At 39.7% G+C, this 18,346-nt stretch overlaps 1 long non-coding RNA gene across 1 annotated transcript in view; it reads right to left on the reverse strand.

Annotated features, from left to right (window-relative positions):
• Positions 1–18,346, reverse strand: part of LOC132129663 (uncharacterized) — a 193,796-nt gene that overhangs the window by 155,903 nt on the left and 19,547 nt on the right. The gene's annotated exons all lie outside the window — the stretch shown is intronic.

Raw genomic sequence — 18,346 nt, forward strand, 5'->3', positions numbered from 1 at the left:
TAATTGCTGATCAATTAGCATCCCCCGTTTGTGATAAGGATTTTGCATATAATATACTTTTCTTTGCTGTTGACTACAAACCGTAAAACGGATTCACTAAAGCATAATTTTGGTTGGCATGCTTACCGTATTTTCCGGACTGTAAGTCACACTTTTTTTTTTTCATAGTTTGGCTGGTCCTGCGACTTATAGTCAGGTGCGACTTATTTATCAAAACTGATTTGACATGAACCAAGAGAAAACATTACGGTCTACAGCCGCGAGAGGGCGCTCTATGATGTCAGAGATGCTGCTCAGTGCTCCTGTAGCCTACACTGAGCAGCATAGAGCGCCCTCTCGCGGCTTTGGACAGTAATGTTTTCTCTTGGTTCTAAATAAATGCGACTTATAGTCCAGTGCGACTTATATATGTTTTTTTCTCGCCATGGCTTATTTTTGGACTGATGCGACTTATACTTAGGTGCGACTTACAATATAGTCCGAAAAATACGGTAGTTTAGTAGAATTATTTTGGTAAAAAGGACACCTGTTATCAGGGGCGCAGATGGGATTTTTTAAGTCAAGTCAAGTCAACTTTATTTATATAGCGCTTTAAACAAAATACATTGCGTCAAAGCAACTGAACAACATTCATTAGGAAAACAGTGTGTCAATAATGCAAAATGATAGTTAAAGGCAGTTCATCATTGAATTCAGGGATGTCATCTCTGTTCAGTTAAATTGTGTCTGTGCATTTATTTGCAATCAAGTCAACGATATCGCTGTAGATGAAGTGACCCCAATTAAGCAAGCCAGAGACGACAGCGGCAATGAACTGAAACTCCATCGGTGACAGAATGGAGAAAAAACCTTGGGAGAAACCAGGCTCAGTTGGGGTTCTCCTCTGACCAGATGAAACCAGTAGGTCAATTCCAGGCTGCAGCAAAGTCAGATTGTGCAGAAGAATCATCCGTTTCCTGTGGTCTTGTCCTGGTGGTCCTCTGAGACAAGGTCTTTACAGGGGATCTGTATCTGGGGCTCTAGTTGTCCTGGTCTCTGCTGTCTTTCAGGGCTATAGAGGTTCTTTCTAGGTGCTGATCCACCATCTGGTCTGGATACGTACTGGATCCGGGTGACTGCAGTGACCCTCTGATCTGGATACAGACTGGATCTGGTGGCTACAGTGACCTCGGAATAAGAGAGAAACAGACAAATATTAGCGTAGATGCCATTCTTCTAATGATGTAGCAAGTACATAGGGTGTTATGGGATGTGTTCCCGGTTCCGGTTTACCTAATTAATGCAACCTAAAAATCCTTTAACGGATTTGGATATTAAAAGCATATTAGTATGTTATGTGTAAGTCGAGTTAAAGAGATGGGTCTTTAATCTAGATTTAAACTGCAAGAGTATGTCTGCCTCCCGAAACAATGTTAGGTAGGTTATTCCAGAGTTTAGGCGCCAAATAGGAAAAGGATCTGCCGCCCGCAGTTGATTTTGATATTCTAGGTATTATCAAGTTGCAAGTTTTGAGAACGTAGCGGACGTAGAGGATTATAATGTAAAAGGAGCTCATTCAAATACTGAGGTGCTAAACCATTCAGGGCTTTATAAGTAATAAGCAATATTTTAAAATCTAAACGATGTTTGATAGGTTGACAGGACCAGGCTAATATGGTCATACTTCCTGGTTCTAGTAAGAACTCTTGCTGCTGCATTTTGGACTAGCTGTAGTTTGTTTACTAAGCGTGCAGAACAACCACCCAAAAAGCATTACAATAATCTAACCTTAAGGTCATAAATGCATGGATTAACATTTCTGCATTTGACATTGAGAGCATAGGCCGTAATTTAGATATATTTTTGAGATGGAAAAATGCAGTTTTACAAATGCTAAAAACGTGGCTTTCTAAGGAAAGATTGCGATCAAATAGCACACCTAGGTTCCTAACTGAAGACAAAGAATTGACAGAGCAACCTGAGGGGGACCAAGCTGTCAAGCAGTCAAAGTTTCAAGACAGACGATTTTTTTGTAACTTAATTCAAAAAAGCAAAGTTTCTTATATTCTAGATTCATTGCACAAAAACTGAAATATTTCAATAGTTTTAATTCTGATGGCTATGACTTACAGCTTAAGAAAATAAAAAAATCAGTATTATTCAATTTTGAGCTTGATTAGTTTGATTAATTTTGAGTATAAATACAGGGTACCTCCTGGGATAGTTCAGAACATGCAACCACAATTATAGGAAAGACTACTGACTTCACATTTGTCCAAGAGACAATCATCAACACCCTCCACAAGGAGTGTCAGCCACAGAAGGTCATTGCTGAAAGGGCTGCTGTTCACAAAGTGCTGGATCAAAATATATTCATAGAAAGTTGTCTGGAAGTAAAAGGTGTGGTAGGAAAAGGTGCACAAGCAACAGGGATGACCACAGCCTTGAGAAGATTATCAGGAAAAGCCGATTCAAGAACTTGGGAGAGTGTCACAAGGAGTGGACTGAAGCCGGAGTCAGTGCATCAAGAGTCGCCACACTCAGACGTCTTCAGGAAAAGAGCTACAGCTGTCACATTCCTAGAACCAAGCACTCCTGAACTAGAGAATAACATCTGAAGCATTTCACCTGGGGTGAGGAGTTAAAGAACTGGACTGTTGCTCAGTGGTCCACAGTCCTCTTTTCAGACGTAAGGAAATTTAACATTTCATTTGGAAATCAACGTCTGGGGTCTGAAGGAAGACTGTAGAGTCACAGAATCCAAAGTCCAGTGTGAGGTTTCTGAAGTCAGATATGATTTGGGTGCTGTGATGTCTGCTGGTGTTGCTCCATTGTGTTTTATCAAGTCCAGAGTCAATGCAGCCATCTACCAGGAGATTTTGGGAGCACTTCCATCTGCTGACAAGCTTTATGGAGATGCTGATTTCCTCTTCCAGCAGGATGTTAGCACCTGCCCACAGTGACACAACCACTTCCAAGTGGTTTGCTGACCATGATACTACTGTGCTTGATTGGCCAGCCAGCTCACCTGACCTGAACCTCACAGAGGATCTATGGGGCATTGTGAAGAGGAAGATAAGTAACATCTGACGAACAATACAGAGGAGCTAAAGGCCGCTATCAAAGCAACCTGGGCTTCAGTAACACCTCAGCAGTGCCACAGACTGATTGCCTTCATGCCACGCCACACTGAAGCCCAGGTTGTATTTGAGTATTGAGTGCATAATTAAACCTACTTTGGGTTTTTATTTTTATTTTTCTTTCAAAGTTTCCTACTTTTAAATTTTTCTAAGCTGGAAGTCACCATCAGAATTAAAACAAAAAACTCTCAAAATATTTCAGTCTGTGATTCTAGAATATAAGAAAGTTTGCTTTTTTAATTAAATTACAAAATATAAAGAACTCTTCCATGACATTCAATTTTTTTAGATGCACCTGTATAAGATCACTATGGTTACCGCTACAGGCACAATTGAGGCAGCTTCCAGCTCCTCGTAGGACCCCGGGGTCAGGAGTCATAGCACACACACACACACACACACAGAGAACATAAATGTCAGTGGCAGCACCATCGTCGTGTGTTTGACAACAGAACAGCGTGTAGTGAGAAGGTGGGTACAAAGTAATGGTTAGATTATTATTGTGCTTCAGCCTGCATGTGCCCTGACCCGATTCTTTAGCACCAAAACAAACACACCCATACCCCAACAGGACCTCCGACAGTGGCCGAGAGAGCTAAACGTGCTGCAAATGACAAAAATCCCTGCAAATTATGAAAACATCTTCATCAGTTTGACAACACGTGCTGCAAATACTCACAATACAAACAAATAAAGAAATTTAATATTTAAAGGGATAGTTCACTTTCAAATTAAATTTTGATATGTTTTAGCTTACCTCAAGGACATCCAAGATGTAGGTTTCTTTGTTTCCTCAGTATTTCCCATTTTGATATTTTTAGGTCCAACCGTTCTTGTCTGTGACTCATATAATGAATGTCTATGGTCTCCACCTCAAAGAGCATGCAAAGAGGAGTCAAAATTAAACAATTCCCCATCATAAGTACACATTGATGACCTAATACAAGAAACGAGCGGTTTGTGTAAGAAAACGAACAGTATTTATATATTTTTTACCTTTTGTACACAACCACGTCCAACTGATCTGAGTGCACGAGTGCTTCCTGATATGACGTGCGTGCGCGCTCTGGCTTTAGTCTGTGCAAGCGCGGAAAGCTCCGGATGTGATGTCTCGCGCATGCACATCACTCATTGTTTACCACACGCTACGCTTTCAATCTGCACTGTCTGAAATATAATGCAGTAATTGTAATAAATTAATGTTTATAATGCACCCTATAATCGTTGCGTTTATAATAAAAATACAACACATTACTCACTCTACTGACAGCGTGCCATTGGGTCCCTCTGGCATTGGACGTCGCCTCCAGTTTATACGTGGCAAACTAAACACAACGTGCAAAACGCTGCGTCTCAACAGCGGAGAAAAATCAGGATCTTCAGTCAGGTAGGTGTGTGATGTGATACTGTCAATGTCCTCGTCGTCGTCTTGTAGTTGTTCCATTCGTGACAACATATGCTCTCTACTTCTGTTGGCATCTCACAACACTTGCTACTAAAACACCACCAATATTGAAGAGATCTCTGTCTCTGAGGCTTTAAGACGTGCTGCTGCAGCGGATCGCTCCTGAGTACTTGCTCTGTGTATTCTGTTTCAAATAAATATGGTTGTGAAAAAAATTCAACGTTGTCTATGGATATATTGAAATCGTCTTCCATTGCAATTTCCTGTACGTCTAAATATGTTTAGATCTTCACAGTGAAAGGTAATACTTCCGAAATCTGTGTAAACCATAGGCAGTAAGTGTAAACAATGAGTGATGTACACGCGCGAGAGATCACTTCCGGCGCTTTCTGCGCTTGCGCAGACTAAAGCCAGAGCTCGCGCGCACGTCACATCGGGAAGCACTCGCGAACTCAGATCAGTTGGACGTGGTTGTGTACAAGAGGTAAAAATGATATAAATACTGTTCGTTTTCTTACACAATCCGCTCGTTTCGTGTCTTAGGTCATCAATGTGTACTTACGATGGGGAATTGTTTAATTTTGACTCCTCTGTGCCTGCTCTTTGAGGTGGTTGACCATAGACATCCATTATGTGAGTCACAGACAAGAACGGTTGGACCTAAAAATATCAAAATGGGAAATACTGAGGAAACAGAGAAACCTACATCTTGGATGTCCTTGAGGTAAGCTAAAACATACCAAAATTTAATTTGAAAATGAACTATCCCTTTAAGGGAACCGTAAAGTGACAAACATGGCTGGGACATTATTTATCATTGTTTGCTCTTAAAAGATCTTTGTTTATTTTAACAATCCTGGTCATAGATTCCTTGTTTTTTTCTTTTAATGGATATTATTAGCCTAAATAGGCTGACTAAATACACAATTAAAAAGGTTATGTGAAAGGTTATGTAAGCTGGCTAACTTATTTTTACAACTTACGTTACAAAAACTAAACATAGCATATGGTTTTACTATTGAAATTAATGAATTAATAAATATATAAAAAAAGCAAACAAAAAAAATTGTTACTGTAATCATTAAGAAATTAACCATGGATTTACTACTCTAACCATAGTTTAACCATGGTATTTGTACAACTATGGTTATACAAATGGTAATCAATATTAAAAAATAAAAAACCTTGTTTAAATTTTCTTTTTTGGGGGTAATTTTGTTTGTGTTGAGTATTTGCAGAGCGTTTCTGTATTTGTTTGTGTTGTGAGTATTTGCAGCACAAGTGTTGTCGAACTGATGTTTTCTTAATTTGCTGGTGCTTTTTCTATTTGAACGCGTTTTGTGAAGTTGCAGCGCATTGAGATCTCTCGGCCACCATGCTTCACCCCTATTTTGAAATCTTCACCCCACACGTACGTGCGCAACCATGGCAATAACGATCGCGGAAACAAGCGAAGATAACACAAGCATATTCAAACAAAAGCCAACATTGATAAGTTGTGTGAAACAACGCAAAATCAACGTTACTCACCTATCAAAAAGAAACAAAGAAACCTCGGTATCCTATTTGAGCCCTTCCCAATCCTTGAGTTTCTCTCCACCGCTGGCAAGCTGCCCCAATATTTTTGCGGGTCCTGCCTCTTGCCTGATTGTAAACCCTCTTTTTTATCTGCCATCTCTCTAAATCTGTAGTCGATCTACTAATATGCTAATTTTGAATAAAAGCGTCTGCTAAATGTAAATGTAATGTAATATGCGTCCTGTGCACTCAAATTGAGTGCTCTCTTCTTGCTATAAGGACAAGACACGTCCCCTTACTGCTGATTGGCTACAAGTGTGTTTTTGGACTTGGTCAGACACTACGGTCAAAAGTGTGTTTTCAAAAATCGATTAGTACACATTTAAGGAGCGGCGGGCCAGGTAGCTTCTGCTTAGACTAATGTACATAGCGGAAACTCAGATTAATCCTCTGTTTACCAATAGAGCCTTTCATTGAGATGGAGGTGGACGGATCTGGTTACTATGAATCTTACTACGAATCCCCCACCCCCCCACCCCCCAGGTCCCTAGAGCTATCTGCGCGCCTGCCTATTATGCCCCTTTTTACAAGACGTAATTTAAATCTTATGGCTCTCCTGAATGTGCCTGTGAAGTTCCAGCTCAAGATAACATAAAAGTGACATTTTTGGGGCAGGTCTAAAAAGTGTTCTTTCAGGGGTGTTTTCCCTAACATGAAAATGAGCTTAGTTCTTAATTCTTAGAATTTTATAGAAAATATTTATACCCTACACCAGTGGTTCCCAACCTTTTTCAACTCGCGGCCCACAAAACCAAACACATATGTTTGCGTGGCCCACTGCAAAAAAATTAACTGACCTTGCTATTGTTGGGTTAATTACTTACTCAGTACTCAGAAGCTAGATTGTAAACTGTCTTTATTGAATGAACAGAAAATAACTTGGGCTGGCAGTGCTCAGCAAAATGGGAAAACCAGATCCAGGCAGAGCAGCGGAGCAAGCAGTCAGGAGGGAACATGCAGAGCAGTGTTGAGACAAGCAGTCAAAAACGGCAGAGAACTGGAGCGATGGACAAAGCAAGACTGGAGTGAGAAGAGCAAATTGAGAGCAGATATAGAGCCAAAAAAAAACAAACACAAAACAATGACAAGCTGCTGCGTTGAAGGGAAAAACAAAGACAATTTATTCTTAAACCAATTAGCAAGCTTGAATAGTGGAAGCATAGTTACAGTTTAATATTTATTTTTTATTTAATTATATATATGAAATTGTTTATTATGTTATGACTTAGACATTATTACATATATTAACAATATTATTATTTCTTTTAATAATTAATAAATAAATTGCGGCCCACCTGCAACACCGCCGCGGCCCACAGGTTGAAAACCATTGCCATACACAAACACTTATGCTAAACAGTGTCCTCCGGACCACCACACACACACACATACTCAATTGAAAAGGACTTACTTTCAATGGGAAACCTGAGCCTCGGATGATGCACACAGCTTATCAATTCTGGCAGGAATGGATGAGAGACCGACACAAAATTCCTGATCTACTGTTCTCAATTGTTCTCTGTACTTATTCTTGATGTATGTCAGGCTAGAATAACTCAGTGCACACAAATAGGTTGTGGAAAATGGTGTCAGAACTTAAATGGCACTGTTTGCAACAGCTGGATATTCCTCTCCACAGTTATCCAAAAACTGCCCAAAGCCATGTATTGAAAATCTTTTTTTTAAACTGCAGTCTTCCCTCAGTTCTGTGAGTTGTTCTTGTACTTGCAGTGACATGGGTTTTTAACTTTCCAGTCCAGATGAACTCCCAAGCATCAAGGACCCAGTCAAATTCAGCATTAAGGCTGAATTATACTTCTGCATCAGACCTACGCAGTAGCCTTTATGCCGTAGACCATGCGTCAGTTTTCATTAATACTTCTGCATCGTTGTCCGCATCGACATGCAGTCTACAGTGTCCACGTGCAAGTTGCTGGTGTAACCCGCAGACCACAGAAAAAACCGAAGAAGTAGCGGCTCGTCAGAGAAGCAATATAGCCATGACGGCGAAAAAAAAAAAAAATTAAATCATTATTGAAACTACAAAAGACAACTACGGAGTAGGAGAAGATGGCACGTTTTCCATCTCCACAATGACTTGTTTCATGGCAGATCGACGTTGGTCACGGACAACCAGTGATGTATAATGATTTATCAAGTTGGCCCTGTTTATCAAAAAAAAAAAAAGGTAGAGGTCGAGCTAGGTCCTGAAGCCTCACAACTTGGTGAGAATATTTTCATCTTTGGCTTGCATTTTTGTATTCAGTCATTGAGATGATTAAAAACATCAGCGAAATATGTGAGTTTTGAACACTCCACATCTGAAATGACACTATGCAAATCCCGAGGTTTACTAAATGAGAAATGTTTTTACCTCATTTCATATAGTCGTGCTAAAACCTTGCCGTGCACCATCGAACAGCCGTCATTGTGGCCCCATCAGTTCATACACCAGGGTTATTCAAATCTTGCCCTGGAGGGCCAGTGCACTGCAGAGTTTAGCTCCAACCCTGATCTAACACACCTGAGCCTGTTAATCAATGTCTTTGGTATCATTATAAAATCACAGGTACTGTAGGTGGATTTGATCAGGGTTGGAGCTAAACACTGCAGTGCACTGGCCCTCCAGAGCAAGATTTGAATAACCCTGTCATACGCTTAGAAAGTTCTTCCAATTCAGTTCTCCCCTGTACTCTGTTCTCACATTATAACGTTGATATAATATGTTTTGTCAGGTATTGATTTACAAAATAAAAAGTTTCTCCAATGCTGTCACCATCTATAAAGTGAACATTTATCAAAAGCTGAGCTTGCCCACTAATATCAGTCTAAGGGTGGTTTGCCTACAGAGGTTCAGGCTGTAGGATTGCCGAAAGGACTAAAGAAACGTTATCAGCACGATGTTATAAAACTGTACATTTCTACTCTATTACCACCCACTGCCACTTATACCAACGACGGGAATAAGCGCAGTTACAATAGCTAAATATGTGGGAGAGCGTTGCAATTAAGTGACTATATTGTATTGCAATAGGTAGCACTTCAAAGTTAATATTGAGTCAAGACTAGTTAGCACATAATTAATAATTAAAATGGTTTAATAAAACCCACTTTAAAAGCATCGAGCGCTTGTAATAACTTCCAATTGTGGTATGAAATGTTTTTTTTATTCTATAATAGGTAGACGTGCACTCTTTGTATGTTTTATAATGGATTGAACCCCTGATCTATATATGATTGGATTGCTCATCGCGTTTTAAACTGCCAACAGTTAGTGAGGCCACGGAAGTGTTGAAAATAAAGCTTTATGTCTTTAAATCTGTACTGTATATAGTCAGTTATTTCTCTGAATAAATTATGATGTGTATATGTTTTAATACCCTGATTGAGCAACGTGTATTTCAGACTCTCCAAGATCAAACAAATATGTTTATTACCATTTCCATGTAAATGTTGTATACGTGCGTCTGGAGGTCTCGCGGCGGGGTAGACTCGAATTCGCCTCATTCGCGCATCTAGTTACAGAAGATTCTGAGTTATGAAAAGGAGCCACCGTTGCAAGCTGACAGCAACTGGCTTTTGTGGTGGAAAATTGGCAGTAATACCCTCACCTTGTGCAGCTGGCAATGAAGTGTCCCTGGGACATCAGTGCGGTCGGAGCGCGTTAGAGCCCTGCGCGGGACTGTTTTCTTCATCCCGCTCCCGCCCGCGTCCGCTGAATTTCTGACCATTACCGCCCGCTCCCGCAACGTATGTGTTACACTCCCGCCCGCTCCCGCAATATGTATGTCCACTCCCGCCCGCACCCGCAAAACTCTGAGAATTTATTCCCGCACAATAATAGAGATGCATTGATTTTGTGTCTTCTCCCGTCCCGCAGAAAAAAAAAACACGTATTTGTATTGATATTAATAAAGAGATTCATGGGGTTGTTTGTTTCGTTTCCCTGGCCTGCATGTAAAAAAAAAAAAAAAAAAAAAAAAGACAAAACACACAATACATTCAAATAGAATTTGGTTTTTATCAAAAACTTTGCACATAAAAATAAACTGCTTTGCAAAAAAAATATACATAATATGATAAACTAGGCTACATGAAAAACAGCAGTTTTACAATTATTAGCCAAGTGTCGCAGGTATTCTGTTTGAAAAATACATATAAGAATAAAAACATTCAAACTAAGGCAGCCTGCTCAATAACACTGGCATCATTACGCCTCTTGATGGCAACAAGGGGCTGTGCTCAAAAAACAACACTAATAAATAACATAAAATAAACAACGTTAACGAATGAATTTAACAAATGAATCACTTTGCAATATTGCTGTCAGGCAACCTCCCTATCCCGCAGTGGGTTTTTTTAGCCACCCATTCCCGCCCGCAGCAAAATTCAAACCGCCCGCTCCCGCGAGATTTGCGTTGGGGCCCGCGGGACCCGGCGGGACTCAATCCCAATGCAGCCCTCTAGAGCGCGTCTTCTCAACTGCTGGACATATAGTGAATAAAAAACGCTCTGCTCTGGCCCCCGAAAATGTTGATCGACTTGTTTTACTGTCCAATAAATTTGTAATGGCCCTAGCCTTTTTGCTCATTTCATTATGCTATGCCTGCCTAGTGCCGCCTAGCCTAAGTGTCGGTTACGTTCAATAAAAAACACACATGGCCTGTTCTCAAGTCCATTTGAAGTTTTATTTTTTTGAACAGTTGTTTTAAATGGATTGAATCATTATTTAAAATAATCTTGGAGATTTTTGAATTGCCTAAATCATAAATGCAGCCGGGTTGAAGCCTGCAGTGATGTTTTTGTTTTAAGTTATGGCAGCCGTCCAGTTGAATGTGTACAGCATGGTTTTGCAGATGATGACACAGAACTATAAATGAAAACCGACGCACGTCCTGCAGTTTAGAGGCTACGTCGTATGTCCGACGCAGAAGTATACAGTAAATCAGGCTTCAGCACCTCTGTGTCAACCTTTATGGGTAACAGCTCTGGCCATATGATGTAATGCTCAAATGTTTTGGAACGGCCCAGGGTTTTTGCTTTGTAAAACTGAAGATTTGTCAATTGTTTCAATTTTTTTTTTTTTTTACGTTTGAATTTGTGTAAGCATACGTAGGAATCTCAGTGTTTCCCACAGACTTGCAGTCAATGTCTGGTGGCACTTCCCCTGGGGCAAATATGGGCTATAAATAAAAAAGCAAATGGGATTATTGAAAATGCACATTCCACCCTGAGGTGGAAACTCTTCACCTCATGGTGCAGAGACTGCCAGCTTGACCCAGCTAACTGCTGGTGTTAGAGGCTCTTTGCAAATTTCTATTCGAGCCGATTCAACATATCTCAGACAGACATCTGACCTTTTAAAACCGCCTTTCTGTTGGCTATTACCTCTCTGAGGAGAGTAGGAGATTTACAGGCCCTCTCAGTGGCCCCTACCTATCTTGATTTTGCACCTGGCATGACCAAAGCGTTCATATACCCCCTAGCGGGACATGTTCCTAAGGTTCCCTCTATCATACCACAACCTGTAGTGCTGCAGGCCTTCTGCCCTCTTCCCCTTTCGGAACCCCGACCAAGAGAAGCTAAATTGTATTTGTCCAGTTCGAGCGCTGGACGCATACGTCCACAGAGCTGCCCTGTGGAGAAAATCAGACCAATTGCTAGTATGCTATGGTCCCCCCAAAAGGGGTTTTCCTGCATCTAAGCAGACTATTAGTCGTTGGATAGTTGAGACTATCAACGCCACCTATGAGTCCTCTGTTCTTCCCCCGCTGTCGCGAGCCAAGGCTTACTCTACTCGGGGTATGGTGGCCTCCTAGGCCTTCCTAGCAGGTGTGTCCATGCTGGACATCTGCAACTCTGCGGAGTGGTCCATGCCCTCCACATTTGCAAAATTCTATGGCCTATATATGCCAGTCACTCCAGGCACTTCTGTTCTCTTTTCCTAAGCTGTGCTCTTCGGATACACACTAGGCAGGGATTTGGTAGTCTGGCAGTGTGGGTACATCGTTCCCCGTAGCGCTTCAATGCAGCTCGAGTTCCTGAAGAGGAACGTCTCTAGGTTACGTATTTAACCCTAGGTCATCAATCATAACTCCAAGGCTTCTAGCTGTTTTTGAAGGAGTTATGGTTGATGTGCCTAAATTGATGGTGAAATTGTGATGAAACGATGGGTTTGCTGGAATCACAAGCAGTTCTGTCTTGGCAAGGTTGAGTTGAAGATGATGGTCCATCATCCAGGAAGAAATGTCTGTTAGACAAGCTGAGATGCGAATAGCTACCGTCGGATCATCAGGATGGAATGAGAGGTAGAGTTGAGTGTCATCAGCATAGCAGTGGTATGAAAAGCCATGTTTCTGAATGACAGAACCTAATGATGCCATGTAGACAGAGAAGAGAAGTGGTCCAAGAACTGAGGCCTTAGGCACCCCAGTAGTTAGATGTTGTGACTTGGACACCTCACCTCTCCAAGATACTTTAAAGGACCTATCTGATAGGTAAGACTCAAACCATTGAAGTGTGGTTCCTGAGATGTCTTTTGCCAATAGGGTTTATAGGAGGATCGGTTGGTTAACCGTGTCAAAAGCAGTGGACAGATCAAGTAGGATAAGTACTGAAGATTTGGATTCTGCTCTTGCCAGTCTTAGAGCTTCAACAACTGAGAGCATGGCAGTCTCAGTTGAATGTCCACTTCTGAAGCCAGATTGGTTGCTGTCAAGGAGGTTGTTGTGTGTGAGAAATGTAGAGACTTGGTTGCAATGAAAGGAAGAAGGGAAACTGGTCTGTAGTTCTCTAAAAGAGATGGGTTGAGGTTGGGTTTCTTAAGTAGTGGAGTTATACGTGCCTGTCTAAATGATGAGGGAAAAACACCAGTGTGGAGGGATGTGTTGATGATGTGAGTGAGTGCAGGTACAACTGCAGGAGAAATGGCTTGAAGGAGATGAAATGGAATAGGATCAAGCAGGCAAGTTGTAGGGTGATTAGAAAGGATGAGTTTTGAGACTTCTTCCTCAGAGAGTGAAGACAAGGATGTAAATGAGTGTAAGTTTGCTGGTGATATGAGCTTGACTGATTGTGGTGTGGAAAATTGTGCACTAATGTGTTTAATTTTATTAATGAAAAACGTTGCAAAGTCGTCAGCTATTAGAGATCAAGCAGGAGGGGGGAGGAGGAGGACAAAGAAGTGAGGAAAATGTTTTAAAAAGCATGCGAGAGTTAGACGAATTGTTAATTTTGTTATGGTAGTATGTCATTTTAGCAGTGGAGACATTAGCAGAGAAAGAAGATAGGAGTGACTGATACACATTAAGGTCAGTAGTATTTTTGGACTTGCGCCACACCCTTTCAGCAGCTCTAAGCTTAGAACGGTGTTCGCGTAGAACATCAAATAACCAAGGGGCAGAAGGGGTGTTACGGGCTGGTCTGGTCAAATATAAGGGGCAAACAGTGTCTAAACAAGATGTAAGAGTGGAGCAGAAAGTATCAGTAGCACTGTTAGCATCCAATGATGCAAACAGTTTAGGGGAAGGAAGTGAAGATGAAACCATTGCAGAAAGCCGGGAGGGTGAAAGTGTGCGTTCACACACTACACAACCCTGGGGGTCCAGACACTTACAGTGCGGCGGCGTTGGTATTCTCGTTCCCATTAGCGCTATTGAGCGCAGCATTGAGAGTAGCTTTTGATAAGGGAACGTCTCGGGTTACTTGACTGTAACCCTGTTCCCTGTAAAAGCGGGAACGAGATGCTGCTCCTCAATGCCGCTCTGTCGAAGTGTCTGGATGTCTCTTCAGACAAAGGGGTAACCTGAGGATGTTTCCGTTTCATGTCTATTTATAACCTGCAGATGCATGTTATCAGTGAGGTCACCTGCTGAGGTTATTTAAGCCAATTTTTGGCGTGTTTGACACACATGCTTCACAACCGGTCGAACAAAGAATGTTCTCTCGTTAGCGCTATTGAGCGCAGCATCTCGTTCCCACTTTTTCAGGAAACAGGGTTACAATCAAGTAACCCGAGACGTTTTATGTGGTTATTTTACACTTTAATATATTTTATTGTTACAAATTAAACAAAGCAAAGAACAAGTGTCTTATAAGTTATTATGTAATGTAGCATTACATCACTTTTGAGGGAAGTCGTGGCCTAATGGTTAGAGAGTTGGACTCCCAATCGAAAGGTTGTGAGTTCAAGTCCCGGGCCGGCAGGAATTGTGGGTGGGGGGAGTGCATGTACAGTTCTCTCTCCACCTCCAATACCTCGACTTAGGTGCCCTTGAGCAAGGCACCGAACCCCCAACTGCTCCCCGGGCGCCGCAGCATAAATGGCTGCCCACTGCTCCGGGTGTGTGCTCACAGTGTGTGTGTGTTCACTGCTCTGTGTGTGTGCATTTCGGATGGGTTAAATGCAGAGCACAAATTCTGAGTATGGGTCACCATACTTGGCTGAATGTCACGTCACTTTCACTTTTTTTTTTTTTTTTTCACTTTGTTGTCCATGACAATCAGTTGTTCTGCCATGGTACAAGTCCTTGTGGAAATTTAAAGAATGTCAACTTCTGTTGTTCTGTTGCAGTTTCTTTTTTGTAGTTTTAAAAAATGATCTGTTCTTTAATATCTTTTGCCGTAGTTTGTGGGTTACACAAGCAACATGCCCGTGAACACTGCATACTAGAAGTTTGCATGTGTACTGCATGTCGACGTGTACAACGACGCAGAAGTATAAATGAAAATTGACGCACATACTTTACACCTCTACAATATAGCCTTGACATCATTGAATTTCAGTCAGAGCTGTACGTCAATCAAACAACATTTACGGATCCCATAGGAATGAATGAGAAACACAGTCAACAAGCCAGTGACTTCTCTTATAAAACTGATTTTTTTTTTTGAGTTTACCACACTGTAAAAAATTTCTGTAAATTTACAGCGTATTAACAGCGTAAATATACAGTACTGAACTGTTTTCTAAAATTACGGTGTCTTACCGTAAGTACACACATGATCGGTGGGAGAGGGGGAACCAAACGGTAGCTGACGCATAGAGGAGCATGGTTTCAGTCAAAGATTTATGGATTTCATCTCAAGTTGATGCTCATTTACAGGTAAGCAGATCAAAGTCTGAATAAATGTTTATCTTAAATTGTAGCGTTTTTTTAATGTGGGCACAATATTTTAATTTACCTTTGACAAATCTTGCCAAGACGGTGAACTAGCATATTTACAAATTTCTCCTGAAAGTTAAGTGTATGTGTGTGTTTGTGAAGGAGAGATTCTTGCAGCAAATTTTTTCTTTCCTGGTGTAAAATCCTGTAAATGTTAAACTTGTAAAGAGTTAAATATAAAATACTTGCGTTCGCTGATTATTTCATTGAATATGAGTTTAATATATTCGGCAACAGTAGAAGATGAGCACGTGATTGGTGGGGGAGGGGAGCAACGTTTTTTTTTTTTTTTTAGATAGATTTAATTATTTATTTATTTATTTATTTATTTATTTTATTGAACCACACAACAACAAGATACATACTCTAGCAGAGGAACTAAAAACAATACAAACGATTACAATAAGGGGCATATTCAGAAAAGGAACTGAACCCAGCCACATATACATGAAACAAACAAACAAAAAACAATTAAATAAAATAACAAGGGAGCTATAAATTAACCTGTACAACAACCTATAGAAACAAAAGGAGCAGTACAACACTCAAAACAGTAAAAATTCTGTTATGTCACAAAGTATTTTTTTGGCTGACTTGTACATTTTAATTTTATGGAGAGATGAAAAAAAAAGTTTGAAATCATTGATGAAACAATTAAATGACGGCTTAGAATTTTTCCATTTACTACAGTGAATATGATATTTACACAGAAGAATGATCACATTAATTAGGTCCGATACGGACAGATCCAAATTATCCACAAAATACAGAATATCAACAGTATCAAGCAAAGGAACACCATCTATTTTTAGAGACAACCAATCCTTTATATCTTTCCAAAATTCTTTGGTAACCGGACAAAAGACAAATAAATGTTCCACTGTTTCCTCGAATTTTCCACAAAATACACAAGCGTCCACCACGAATTTAATTCACTTTTTAAGAAATTCAGCAACTGTATAAATATTACGTATTATTTTAAAATGAGTTTCTTTAACTTTGGGAGAAACAGGCCATCTAATAAATTTTGAGACAGCCTTTACCATAGTGGACTGCGATAGAAATTCAGGAACCAGCAGTGGTTTGTTAAAATCTGTATATATTTTAGATCTTAACACCAAACCCATTACCTTATTATTACATTTCTTATCAACTAAATCTAGACCATTAATCAGTAGGGCCGGAAGAGAAGGCTTGCTATTGTAATATTTTAAAATACCACAAATTAAATGTAAAAGGGGAAGAGGAACGGCTTTACAGATTTTGTCAAATTCTCTTGTTGTACAAGCCACGTCGTATTTCTCTTTGAAACTCTCAAAACTAAGGAAATTACAACTGTGATCAAGGATATCAGTCACAAATAAAACGCCCTTCTCAAACCAATTCCTCTTAAATAATGATTTTTTATTTATTAAAATGACCCTATTATTCCAGAGTGTGGATCTATGGGGAGTAAAATTATGTGTAAATATCATTTTCCAAAAATGAAGGATTTGTTTATGGAAATTAGACAATCTAAGAGGGATTTTATTAACTTCAAAATCACACCTTAGAAGAAATTCCAGGCCACCTAACTTATGGAACAACCTTCTAGGATTGTGGATCCACATTGAATTTGGTTGAGAAAGAAACTCTTTAATCCACTTAATCCTAAACACACCTACTAGTGCCTCAAAGTCAATGGCCTTAATTCCACCTTCATTATAATCTCTGACTAGTTGAGATCTCTTAATATAGTGGGTTTTATTTCTCCACAAAAAATGGAATAAAACAGAGTTGGCTTTACTAATATTGCTGGAGGAGACATAAAGAGAGTGACAAGGATAAGATAATTTGGATATACCTTCAGCTTTAGACAGAAGAACTCTACCAAATACTGTTAAATCTCTGGTTAACCAATGACTTAAGTAGAGCTGAAACAACAAATCGATTTAATCGATTAAAATCGATTATTAAAATAGTTGTCAACTAATTTAGTCATCGATTAGTTGCTAAATAACTTTTATTTGCCGTAAGTGCCTCATTTCATGCATATTTTAAATCTGCGGTGACCAAAGTGTGGCAGTAATGAGCCACCGGAGGTTTTACTCAGCCAGTACAGCAGGAGAAGTAGTGAATAGCCAATAGCTGGCCTCGTTTTATGTCACGTGCTTCCCAAACAGCTCTCTGCAGCATTCAGCGAGATGGTGGAGACAGACGGCAGTGGAGTAAGCTCGAGAAAGAAAGAAAAAAAAGCGGAAGATAAAACTAATCGAACGAAGTCATCCAAAGTGTGGGAGTACTTAACTTTGAGCCTTCAAAAAAAAAAAAAAGGAGTAACCTCTAAACTTTGCACTACTGAACTGACTTTTATATGTTCAGATTCTCCAGTACAATGTTGTTTGCAAATGTTTAGATGTTTAGTCGTAAAAGCTGATAACATTGCTTTTTAACAGTTAACATTTAAAGCTTTACAAACATGTTCTGTGATCAGTTTTTCGTTTACCAGTTCATAATTCAGTCTTGCAGCCTAATTATGACTGAATGAGAGAAGTAAATGTTTAAATGTATTTGAAATGCACTTTTTTTCCCTAAGTATTTACTGCTCTTTTTCACACAGCAAGTTTTTTTTGTCCATTTTTTTTCATATTTTTTCAATACTTTTTTAATGATGGATTTTACTTTAAAATGTGAGTTCCATTCAGGTTTCATGCCATTGTCACTTTATTCGAATGACTGTTTACAGTTTACAGGAAAAATAAAAAAATAAAATAAAATGCAATGTACTGCAATTTTATTCTGTTTTATTCTTATTCTTAGTGAAAATATGTTCTGAAAGATTCCTTAATAAGCTTTGTTCGGGATGTTAAACTACTTTAGGAGCCCTAAGGACTGCCATGGTGAAAACATTATTTAAAATCTCCTTGTGAAATTTGCTAGAGTACGTATGGGTCAGTGTTTTGATTGCAGAAGAGTTCGACAAAGGATTACTAGCACATAATAAAACACAACTCCAGGTATGTTTTTGATGAGGAAATGACAATGCAAAATGGTTAAAATCTCTAAAAAGTCTGTTGAATGATAAAGACTCTTTATTAATA

Source organism: Carassius carassius, chromosome 46, assembly GCF_963082965.1.
Source record: "Carassius carassius chromosome 46, fCarCar2.1, whole genome shotgun sequence".
Classification (NCBI taxonomy): Eukaryota; Metazoa; Chordata; class Actinopteri; order Cypriniformes; family Cyprinidae; genus Carassius; species Carassius carassius.